Source organism: Amphiura filiformis, chromosome 17, assembly GCF_039555335.1.
Source record: "Amphiura filiformis chromosome 17, Afil_fr2py, whole genome shotgun sequence".
Classification (NCBI taxonomy): Eukaryota; Metazoa; Echinodermata; class Ophiuroidea; order Amphilepidida; family Amphiuridae; genus Amphiura; species Amphiura filiformis.
Genome location: NC_092644.1, coordinates 38,901,256 through 38,913,302, shown reverse-complemented (window position 1 = coordinate 38,913,302; position 12,047 = coordinate 38,901,256). Strand labels below are relative to the sequence as shown.

At 35.7% G+C, this 12,047-nt stretch overlaps 1 protein-coding gene across 1 annotated transcript in view; it reads right to left on the bottom strand.

Annotated features, from left to right (window-relative positions):
- LOC140137764 (prokineticin receptor 1-like) overlaps window positions 1-11,649 on the bottom strand; it is an 86,755-nt gene extending 75,106 nt beyond the window's left edge. Inside the window, exon 1 of the mRNA XM_072159531.1 lies at window positions 11,551-11,649. The gene's annotated coding sequence lies outside the window, so the exon portion shown is untranslated. The remainder of the gene's footprint in view (window positions 1-11,550) is intronic.
- Window positions 11,650-12,047: the final 398 nt, after the last annotated feature.

Here is a 12,047-nt window from a genome sequence, read left to right as displayed (position 1 = left end):
AATCCCGGCTGTTTTATCTAGTGGTACCGCTTTCACCTCTCAGATGTAGCTTAGCAACTGGTAGACTAATATCAAGGGGCTTTGTGACAATGTATGACTTCATCTAATATAAGGTCTAGTCATTTTGGTGGGTGTTTACAATGATCATGTGCATTGTATCACACTTCCTTGATTTTGTACTGGAATTACAAGGACGGGATAACAAGGGTTTTAAATATATTATAAATATAATTATTGAAGTACAGGGTGTCCCAAAAGTAACTTAACAATGTGAATTGGCCATAACTTGCGTTGTGTTAATAGTGTTGTTACAAAATTGCACAGTATGTAGATAATTCTTTTAGAAATGTTATGATACCAAACATGCCTATGTGGTCATGACCCTCTGGCATGAAATTAACGGATATCTACCGTACCGTAAAACCTCTTGTCATTTGAGACGTGACACGAAATAACGTGTTATCTGTTTTGTTTAATTTTGCTGTTTGTTTGATTGTTTGTTTGTTTTCAATGCGTAATCTTCATTTTCTGTTTTATCTGGATTTTATATGGAAACTGCTTAAGATCTTTTCTGAGGATTCGATGAACAGTTGTACGCGGTACGTTGTTAACTCCATTGAAAGTCGACGTACTGATCGTCTTGGGCTTTTCGCCACCACTCTTCGTATGACATCGATGTTTGTAGCCGATCTTCCTGTTCTTTCACGTCCTGCCCGAGGTAGATCATGAGCAGATCCAGTTAATAGGAATTTCTGCACTAGTTGCTGGATTGTACTTCAGCTGGGTGCCGCATAATTTACACTAAAATGTTCTCTAATCTTTGCTTGAGCGAGTTTGTCCGACTTTGTCGCGGCAAAGAATCGGAATCCGTTGATCTATAGGAAATTCATCTTCACTTCAACTGTTTTAAAGTAAAGTTTAATATTGTCAATAATTCCTAATTTTAATCTAAAACAGCAGTCACGCTTACGCTAGGCCATGTAATCCATGAATGTTCATACCTAAATGTAGCGTGTGCAGTGAGTGAACCAACTCTTATGTTGAGGGAAGCACATCATTCATGTGCTTGAACAATTAAAGAACATAATGAGCTTGCTTTTGTGGGTTTGATACACACATATGTACAGTCGCACAGTAAGGTCAAGGGGTCATCAATAATGCTGTTTTTGGTATCAAAATAATTCTAAAAGATCAATATATGTGAATATGTTCTCCATTTTCGTATGAAGTAGGAAATATTTGAGATATGGCAAATTCACAATGTTAAGTTACTTTTGGGACACGCTGTAGTCTTCACTTTATGCCGCAAGTATAAAGTGATTTCACACATTGAATCTTGTATTTGTCATTTGCAGTGGATTCAGTGGATTCCGGGATAAACAGGTCTTGTTTTATATGCATTTCAATGGACTCTACAGGATTACCCAATGACAGGCTGGTTGGTCAAGTCTATTAACAAACCAACAGGTCTTTAGCAACTGATTGAAGACCGATCACAGATCGTAAAACATGGTAACCGGCTTCCAGGCACGAACTGAACTAATCATACAAGAAGAGGACGTCAAGAAACTGACAATATATTTGAGCTTATAGGTTAGCTGACGGGGCAACAAACCTATTAAATATTTATAACGGCTAGGGGTTTGGGGTATTAAGTGGTAATCCAAATGAAAAAGTAAACACTTACATTATGTTACAATATAATCTGCTTGAGTGAAACGTGAGTCAATGTATTGCATAAATATGGTGTTCTTTTTTAATACAAGAGTGTCACCACCCTGCACGTCTGCTGTTTGAAAACAATAGAAAAGGCTGCGATGTTCCATATTATACTTCTCGTGCCTAACACCCGTTCATTCGCCCGCAACCCTTTCATTCTAATAAACCTTCGACCTCTGCTATCCAGGCTTGGGCGTACTGCATCCGTGTGTGTGTAGTGTGATGTGTAATTTAAGTTGGTAATTTAAGGGGGTACTACACCCCTGCCAAGTTGTGTGCCTATTTTTGCATTTTAAACAAAAATTATAGAGCATTGATGGCAAGTAAGATACGTATATTATAGGGGCAAGGCTTACAACTACTGCACTGGAAATTTTATTTCAGCACAGACAACAGTTGTGGAGTTACAGTCAAAAATGAGGGAAAACCATTATTTGATCAATAAATCAATATTACTACTTGCCTTGAGTTGCTGAATTCTCAGTGCAGTAGTTGTAGTCCTTGCCCCTATAATATACATATCTTACTTGTCACCAATGTTCTATAATTTTTGAGAAAAATGCAAAAATAGGCACAAAATTTGCCAGGGGTGTAGTACCCCCTTAAAGCTATTTCATGAGAGATATGAGAAACAAGACCTCCTTTTAAGTAACCATGCAATAGTTTCTGTATAAAGACAAATTTGGGGAATCCCGTTTTTAGCAGAAAAACAAATTCAATCATATCTATTTTTGGATCTTGGAAATCACCATAATGGCTCAATGTTGTAGTAAAGTGGACGTAATAAGGTTAAAGTGAAAGAGATAATTAATTTCCAGTTCTACTACATTGGTATATAACTAATCTGAAGTGTTTCGCGTGGCAGATATATGTTAGATATTATTTAGATTATATTTTGCACGCACAAAAACCTATTTTTCTGAATTTTCTCAATAGGTCAGAGGGCGAAGTGTCTCAAAACTGCAAAAACTGTCCCACAATGCATTGTAAACTTCCAATGCCGATTTGGCTTATTCATTACTAGCAGTTACAGATTATTTAATATACACTAAGCCAAAAATGAAACTTATAATTTTTCACAAGGTCATATCTTAAAATCCTCTCCATAAAAATGAACAAAAATTGTACACAGGATTACTTCAATACTCTACTCTAAACACTGGTCAGTAACCAAACAGTTGTCCAACTGACACAACAGCAAAATGCACTGACATGCAACACCTTCCTGGACCACATTCACAGCGCAACATATTTCTTTGGCTGGGTTCCAATTATTCGCCTGTACATGAACAAAAATTACACACAGGATTACTTCAATACTCTACTCTAAACACATGTCAGTAACCAAGCAGTTGTCCATCTGACACAACAGTAAAATGCACTGACACGGAACAGCTTCCGGGATCACATTCACAGGCGAATAATTGGATCCCAGCCAAAGAAATCTGTTGCGCTGTGAATGTGGTCCAGGAAGGTGTTGCATGTCAGTGCATTTTGCTGTTGTGTCAGTTGCACAACTGCATAGTTAGTGACATGTGTTTAGAGTAGAGTATTGAGGCAATCCTGTGTGTAATTTTGGTTAATTTTGATACACAGGATTTTAAGATATGACCTTGTGAAAAATTATAAGTTTCTTTTTTGGCTTAGTGTAGTATGCCAATGATCTGGATGACACTTTTTATAAAAAAAAAAAAGATCAAACTCTGTTGTCCATTTTCAACTTGTAACGATTTCAAAAGAATGAAAATGAAAATGAATAATATTATGATCAAGAAATATTTAAGAATTTGAAGTTAAAACAATAAAGCTTGTCCTTTAGAAAAATCTAATAATATGTGCATTGGAAAAACAACCTAGTATGAATCTGTTCAACTGTAATTTCTGCTCAAAAAGGTACTCATTAGTGGAGTTCATTACCCGACAAAACTAAACCAAACAATATACGTGTATTGTATCTGCCTGTGAAAAAAGAAAATCATTTCCGGTGCAAGAAACTGCAGTGTGTTGACCATCAAATATTGATCCAAAAATGGAAAAATGGGAACAAACAAACAATATTGATACTTTTCTATCATTTAATCATCAAGCTCAACGTTGGTACAAGGAAGCTGGTCAGCTATTTAGACCTTTAACTATTGATTCAATCACAGTTTCGTCAATATTATTCTTTTTAAACAAATAGGGACCAAATTTAGTTCGATGCCAGCCAGCATAAGGAACAGATATTACTTTGTAGCATTTTTTTCATCAGCAAAATATCAAAAAAAGCTCAAAATAATCAAATTAAAGAATATAGTCATGGGTCAGATTTCTAGCCCGAGGTCGACTTAATAAATTGGACAAATGGCGACCTGGGATCATTCTGTTGTTTACACGAAACTGATAAAATTATTGTAGCCTAATATTGGTTTGTTCAGTTCAAGGCGGCTGTCAAATTTCAGAAATACATTGAGAACAAACATTAAGAACAAATAAACAATATAGATACTTTTATATAATTCAGATCAGCCTCGGCACAATGACGCTGTTCAGCTATGCATTTCATCTATTGATTCAATCAGTTTCGTCACTATTAGCTCGCTCTTATTTAAACAAATATGGGCATAATTCTATTACGATTTCTTTAGAAAAATGTATCCTTTTGTATACTTAGTTGTGATCCAAATCACATCCTTGTTAATTAGATCGTAATACAGAAATATCGTGTTTCATTTTTATTGCGGCCCTTTTTTTTTGGGGGGGGGAGAAGAGTGACGTCATACAAAACCATTGTTGTTTTTCTAAAAGATGCAGGGACAATGATATCGTCCCTAAGGGTATTTATTATGCCATCCACTGGCTTTAAGGGGGTACTACACCCCTGTGGTAAATTTGTGACTATTTTTGCATTTTCTCAAAAAATAATAACACACTGGTAACAAAAGTTATGTATATTATTGGGGCAAGTAATCCAATTACTACACTGACATTTCAGTGACTCAAGACAAGTGGTTCAGTATACATGTATATGCTAGGAAATGAGGTACATCCTAGCGGTACCTTATTTCTTATCATAAATAACGAACTGCTTGTCGTGGGTTACTGAAATTCCAGTGTGGTAATTGGATTCCTTGCCCCTATGATATACATAAATTTTGTTACCACTGTGTTATTAGTTTTTGAGAAAAATGCAAAAATAGACACAAATCTATCGAGGGGTGTAGTACCCCCTTAAATGTGTTAAAGCTTACAGCATCACGAAGAATTCCTGCAGTATTGCTCAAATAAGAGCAACCCTTGGATATAACCGTAACGAGTTGTCCCATCTAGTTAAAGAAAACTGTATCAGAATAGCTTGATGAAAGGCTAAAGCCAGGAGACTTATATCGATGACCTCAAAGACCAAAATAAGTTGACAAAAGACAAGGGCTCATCTCAAACCCAAATACACTGTTTTACCACGAAATACGACGTATGGTGCATAAAAGCAACATGCCACTTGCACCCTTTGCGAGTTCTACCTATTCAACAAGAATTCCCAACATTTTATTGAAAAGGCCAGACAGATACGCTTACATGCTGGCGATATTCCCGTGAGTTTTCACGTTGTCTCGTTATCTACTACAATGTGCCCATAGATGATGCGTGTAAAATTATTATAGGTAACGCTCGTCAGAAAGATTCAAGCCTTGAACAAAGAATTAGACTGCCCTGTGATGAGGTAGTCCTATCCCCGGGGTCCGATCTCACTAAACTATGTTTGACCTCGAACTAATTCAAGTACCAAGGCAAGTTGTATGAACAAAAGGAAGATCAGGCGATGGGCCCACCATTATCACCGACTATTACCGAATATATCTATGGATCAATTTGAGACCAATGCCATCAGATTCTGAAACCTGAAGTATGGTTTAGATATGTTGATGACACCTTTGTGGTATGGCGACATGACAAAGAGGAGTAGACAAATTTCTCCAACATCTAACTGGACTACAAAGAAGTATAAAGTTCACAATGAAAATCAAGTTTGAAGACCAAGTCCACATCCCATTCCTAGATGTTTGGGTGTAACGATCCAACACCAAATTACATTCTCCATAATTACCATTTGTGGCACTTGTGACATAACAGTTTTAATTATGTCGCTGAGTTCGTGAACTTGTTAAAACAGCACTGAGTTATTTTGTTTTTGCTTGACACTCTTACTGCTCTTTTTCTTACTACATGATTCGAATATGGTTTTTATATCAACTACACGAGATAAAAGGGCATTTCGTGATCCACAGCATCATCCCCCCACTTTTCTCAAAAAAGTTGAGATTTTTATATAACTGGAAACCTCTGGCTACATAATGTTTATATACAAAAAAATTCTTGCAGGTTATTTCGTTTAGCAAAGATATCGTGAAATTTGAATTTCGTTCTTTGTATACCAGAACGAAATTACAACACATTGTCTATGGAGCAGTGTAATACACATAATCATGCATAACTCGCAAACGCAAAATCGGAATCAACTGAAATTTTGGGATTAAGCTTTTTTTCGTGGATATCTACTGAAAAATGTCATAAAAAGAGGATGTTAGGATCACGAAATACTCCTTTAATTGTCACATTTTTATTCCAATCTATTTAGTGCGATATCTGCGAAGAACAGACACAATAAAATGTAAGAAACAAACCAAATAATACTTGTCATAGTCACAATACATAATTCTAATGATGTATTATCTGACGCATATTGTTTTGTTAAAAGATGTTTTCCGTTGTCTTGATTATATTGAGAACATCTGTTGTGTATACTAGTTAATGAGTAGTTACTACTTCAATGTTTACAAAAACCGTTGCAATATACCCATAAGCTAATTAGTTGTTTGTTATCCATAATTGATCTCACACTTAATGTAGGCAACAAGCACAATACGTTGTCATGATCCTTTAGAAACTGTTGCAGCACTTGCCATCAACATCTCCTTTTACGCTGTTGTAAATAGTCTTTTTATCTTCTCCTGAGGCTGACCAGTCTTGGCTCTATCATTCACGATAATTCGCTACACATTTGACGCGTATTCATGTCCGATGGCGCTACAGATTTCGGCGATACATATTCGGTAAAAAGGGCAGGTCCCATGTCGTTCCTTAACATCAATCTTGCCACTGGATATGTACTAATATGATCAGACACACCTTCAGGTGTTAACCAATGATGTGAGCAGGGTAATAAGACGGATGTATCACATGGTTAGACGGGTGTAAGGCCTCCAGATATTAAGTGTATAAACAAGGGGGAAAATGAAACACATGGTTGTGCTGTACTTTATACTTTTAAGGTTATTTTCAAGAACAACTTCAATAGATGATTAATAATATTTGGGCATACATTTATCAGCTATACAATAACTCAATTGTCACAGCTCATTTTATATACTCAATTTAGTGCGATATCTATTTTGATCAGACCCAACTAATCTATGAACAAACAACAAAACAATACGTGTCACATAATAATACATCATTAAGTGTTGTTTGTATTGACTAGAACAGTCACCAACTGTGCATTTGCTGGTATGTATACAGGGTGTCCCAGCAAAAATTACCGGGCGAATGAATTTGGACGTAAGTCGAAAAATTGACATTAGAATCCAAAAATCTAAACATCAGCGTGTAGCCCATTTTATTCTGCATATTATACGCCAGTTTTACTGGAAACGGTTGACTGATCGCGAAGAAATGAGCCATTACATAACGCATGCATCAATTCACTTCATTCCAAGTTTGAAAGAAAGATCATTCAACAGAATGTACACTAGTGGTTATCTGTCAATGGGCTTCATATTTTGTTCTATGAAATCCTTTTCGTTCTTAAACAATCTGTTTCTTGCAAAACATTTAATTTATGAAAATGAAAGCTTGCATGTAAGACTATGCTCGGTACTTGTAAATATATTTTTTCGTTAATGTTGATATAAATGTTGCATAAAGAATTATTGCATAAAGAATTACAGATGGCTTAAAATATTCTCACACACATTAATGTTTTTTGGAATATTTCCAAGAAATTGTAATGCAAAGTTTATCGCATTTATCCCAGTAAACTCATTTTGAGAGAAGATCAGCAAGAGTCCCAAGGAAATTCGTTTTTCATCTCGAACTTGATTAAAAATCATAACTATAATTCCATCCTTTTCTATACTGTTATTGTTAATTACTGTTTGGCAGCTCTCCTGATGCCTCAAAGCCTAAAACTCATGAGCCTCCGTGTGCTCTGGCCCCACCAGGGACTTCTGGACTCACCAGAGTGGGCAGGATGGCGGGGGCGGGGAAACAAGTTTGCTCCACTCGTCGGTATCCACTACGATAAAAATATTGGCCAGCCCATCCCTTATGACACGATATTGGATAGGCATAAGACAAAATCCTATTAATTCAGTTAAAAGTATACTTTTTATACAAAGTTAACCTGATATTTTCCAGAAAAAAAAGCGGTACCATCTAAGCCGCTCAATCGCGTTCATAGTTCTCGCACGTGTATTACGAGAACGCATAATCGCGAGATGGTTGAGGATCAACTGGCATTATATTTCATCATTATATGTGACGTGTCATGTCAAAAGGAGACACTTTTGGGCAGGTTATCAATTTTTAGGTTTTACCATATCTTAAATATAGAGATATTTTGGTCCACAACGCTGTTTTCTCCAATGAAATCGGACACCCCTAAGCGAAGATATTGCGTTCGTAAGTTATGGTATTATAAAATTGGAAATTGAGATATCGGCCTTTAAAAATATTATTGACAATGTTGAGAAGTAGAAATTACCTTGAAAAATGTCTCAAAAAATACAAGATGCCAATTATATTCTGGTCTGAAACTATCAGACAATATTTTTCACATTAATAACATCACAAATTTGCAATAAACCTAAGTTGTGAAAAAATCACTCCGGGCAGATTTTTGGCTATTTCTCCATTTACGATCCTGCCCAAAAGTGTCTCCTTTTGAGATGACACGTCACATATTAACAACGTCAATATATGATTAATATGGCTTATTTTAATAAGCTACAGTGATCAGCTTTTGACGTTGTTAAATAATGAAATACAATTTTTTATTACTTAAAAGTAGTATGATTTTCTTACCATTGTTATCCATGGCCATGATCAAATAATTTAGCATTTAGACAATTTGACTTGACAATAATGACTAATGAAAGACTGATTAGATATTTAATGAGTAGGATTCTATATAGTTTCTATTTTGAAAAGTAAGGTAGAGAGTGACCTTCTACATAGCGGGTGGTCTTGTTATACATTTGAATGCAAATGCGGACAACATGAGACTACTGTGAAGCAAAATCGTCTATTTTGTTCAACATTTCCGTCGTTGAATATTTTTTCCGTCTTCAAATACTTTCAATGTTGTTTTTGAATTATTACAAATTCGGAATCCCCCATGTGTAATATTTTTGCTATTCAATTAAATACTTAAATTGGATGATATTTATCTACAGAGTTCCTATCCTTTTTGTATAATGGTCAATGCATGTGGATTTAGTCATGCTTGCTGGTCTTGGTATGTCATGCCAATGGGTCACGTGCGTATTTATAAAAACGAATTTATAAATATACGAAGTACACTGTATAATGACGATCATCAGCTGCAACATCCAATTATTATGTCAACACTGATTTATGGTATTAAGATAATAGGTATACGCTGAAGAGTGTTTGATTTCTTTTTTCAGATCCATTCCATCGTTTTGAAGAAAAACTAAAACAAAGATGAAACGACGTACACAACAAACTAAATACCTCTTTTGGGGTGGAAGTAAAATTTAGGGGCCGAACATTGCTTACGCAGTGTTTGATATGCTGATATTTCAATACACTGAAATGAAATGAAATGAAATAATGAAATGAAATGAAGTGACCTGGGCAGAAGGTTAATGGGGATGGACTGTTTCATAACGAACGGAGGAGCTGAACATTTTCTGTAAAAACGGGACATGATTTGCGAGGTCAAAGAGAAAAAATGATCCAGTGAAATATTTGACCTGAACAAGGCCCCCAGTGGAAACATTGATTGTCCCTAAACATTGCTATTTTCGAGAGGAAAACTGTTGTGACGCCGCATGGGGTCCGACCTGTGCGACATATCACATAGTAATTCATCCGAACAGGAATGTTTCACCTCACACATTCATAATCATAAATATCAATATTTGACTCTTTTTTGCAGACATTGTAACAATAATATATAAACAAAGGTTCTTCCTAATTCTAGATTTGTTCCAGAATCAGATTGCAATTAAATTCCTTACATCTTTAAGATGATCATGACTGTAGTACCGTTCAGATTAGTTCGAATGGATTAAGAGCCGGAAAAAACTTTCCAAAATTCAAGAAAAAAAAGTTTTTAACATGTTAAAACATCTTATTTATACATATGCATTCACGTTCAAGTACTCAGTTTCCCACCACACTGCAAAAAATATTTTACTCAACATTGAGTAAAAAGGTTACAACTCAACATTTGAGTAAAAAATTACTCAACATTGAGCTCATAGGTCACAAATGAGTAAAAATTACTAAATGTTGAGTAATATTTTACTCATTTGTTGAGTTATGACCTATATATTTTTTCTAGTGCAGGAATAAGCTTCCAAATTACATTTTTATACTTAATTCAAGATATACATGAATGAGATAGAAGTAAACAAACCGACACCAGATAATGGTGTCTTGGATTGCATTCAATTCAATGCCTATAAAACCCGATTTTTCACCCGACCTTTCAACTTGGAGCACTCTTTCTCTGTTCATGTTCCTATCAAAACGTTTAAAAAACGTCATCAGAAAACGAAATTGCAAGTGATCACCTTAATGTCCAAACGTATCGTTTCGTACAAATAATTTTCAATGTGCCCATACTAAAAGATAAATTGACAATGAATGTCAATGCACCTTTCAGTTTTCATGACAGGTATAAAGTACAGAGAAGTTTAAATTTCCAGAGGCCATGGACCAAGCGACATTTATGGGTGCAACTGAATTCAAGTGAAATAAAAATTCAATTTTCACGAGCCAGCAGCCCTACTCAAAGGAAATTGAGAACAAAAGGTGTCGTAATATTGCTACAGCTTGCTGGTGAAATTATAAGAATATGAGGGAAAGAATACGTGGGAAAGAATACGAAGGAGCAGGGTGAGTTTCCGAAGTGTTTTTGTTAGAAACGGTTTCTATTCCACATAAAATGCCATATATCTGAAAGGTAGTTGCTCCGAAGGGTCATTAGTCCGAAAGAGTTTAAGGTTTTAGTCCGAAGGGTCGTTGCCCGCTATTACCCCGAATGCCTATTTTTTTCTCCAATAGCTCGAGGTTTTCACTCCGAAAGGGTATTAGTCCAAAAATGGTATGGACCCTTTTGAAGGATATTTTTTTATACAAACGACCCTTTGGAATAATAGCCTTTTGAAGTAAAATCCTGTTAAAAACACTTTCGGTGTAAAAATCTGTCAAAAAAACCCTTTCGGTTCGAAGACCAGAATACAAAAAGCAAAAAAACCTTCGGAGCAAAAACCGCTCGGAAGAAAAACACGTCGGAATATATACCTGAAGCCTAAAGATGATTATAAACGTGTAGGCCTATATGTAGTCGGTGCGATTCTTATGGGCCTTTGACCGGAAGTATCAAAGTATCCATCAATGGTTTGAACAAAAAAGTAATAATTTGTACATGCATAGGTTTGCTTTTAAGGACTGTCATCTAAAAGTGCAAACCGCTCTGGTAAATAAATGTCGAATAAACACTTGTTTAGTAACAAAAACGGCTACAAAGAAATAGGAACTTACCAACAACTTTATTTCGTCATCCTTTTCTTTGCTGCTAACACGCACAATTAAAATACAAATACTCCGCCAATGACAGAAACGCCTTTAGTGGTATAAACTTGATATGGCATTAAGACTTTGATAAGACGCGCAACAGACAGCGTTACAAGTAGAAATGAGAAAACACACAGCGCATGCTCAAAGGTCTACGCATGTGTGGTCACATTAAGCTCACTGATGATTGCTCTGTAAATGGTGTTTGTTACTACAAGACACTTAATGTACTATTAGAGAGACAGTAATGGCAATGGCTGTTTGCATTACAGATTGCCTGGATGCATAGAGAACGGGTTAGAGAGGAATATGATTCTTACTGACAAAACTAAAATCAACTAATTTTGATAAACTGAAATTGCTGTAGCATCCGAAAAGAAACAACGACTATTATTTGTTTGTTTCTTTGGATGTTAGCTGTTTTTCCTATAAATTATTGTTGTAGTTTGTGTGTTTGTTGCTTG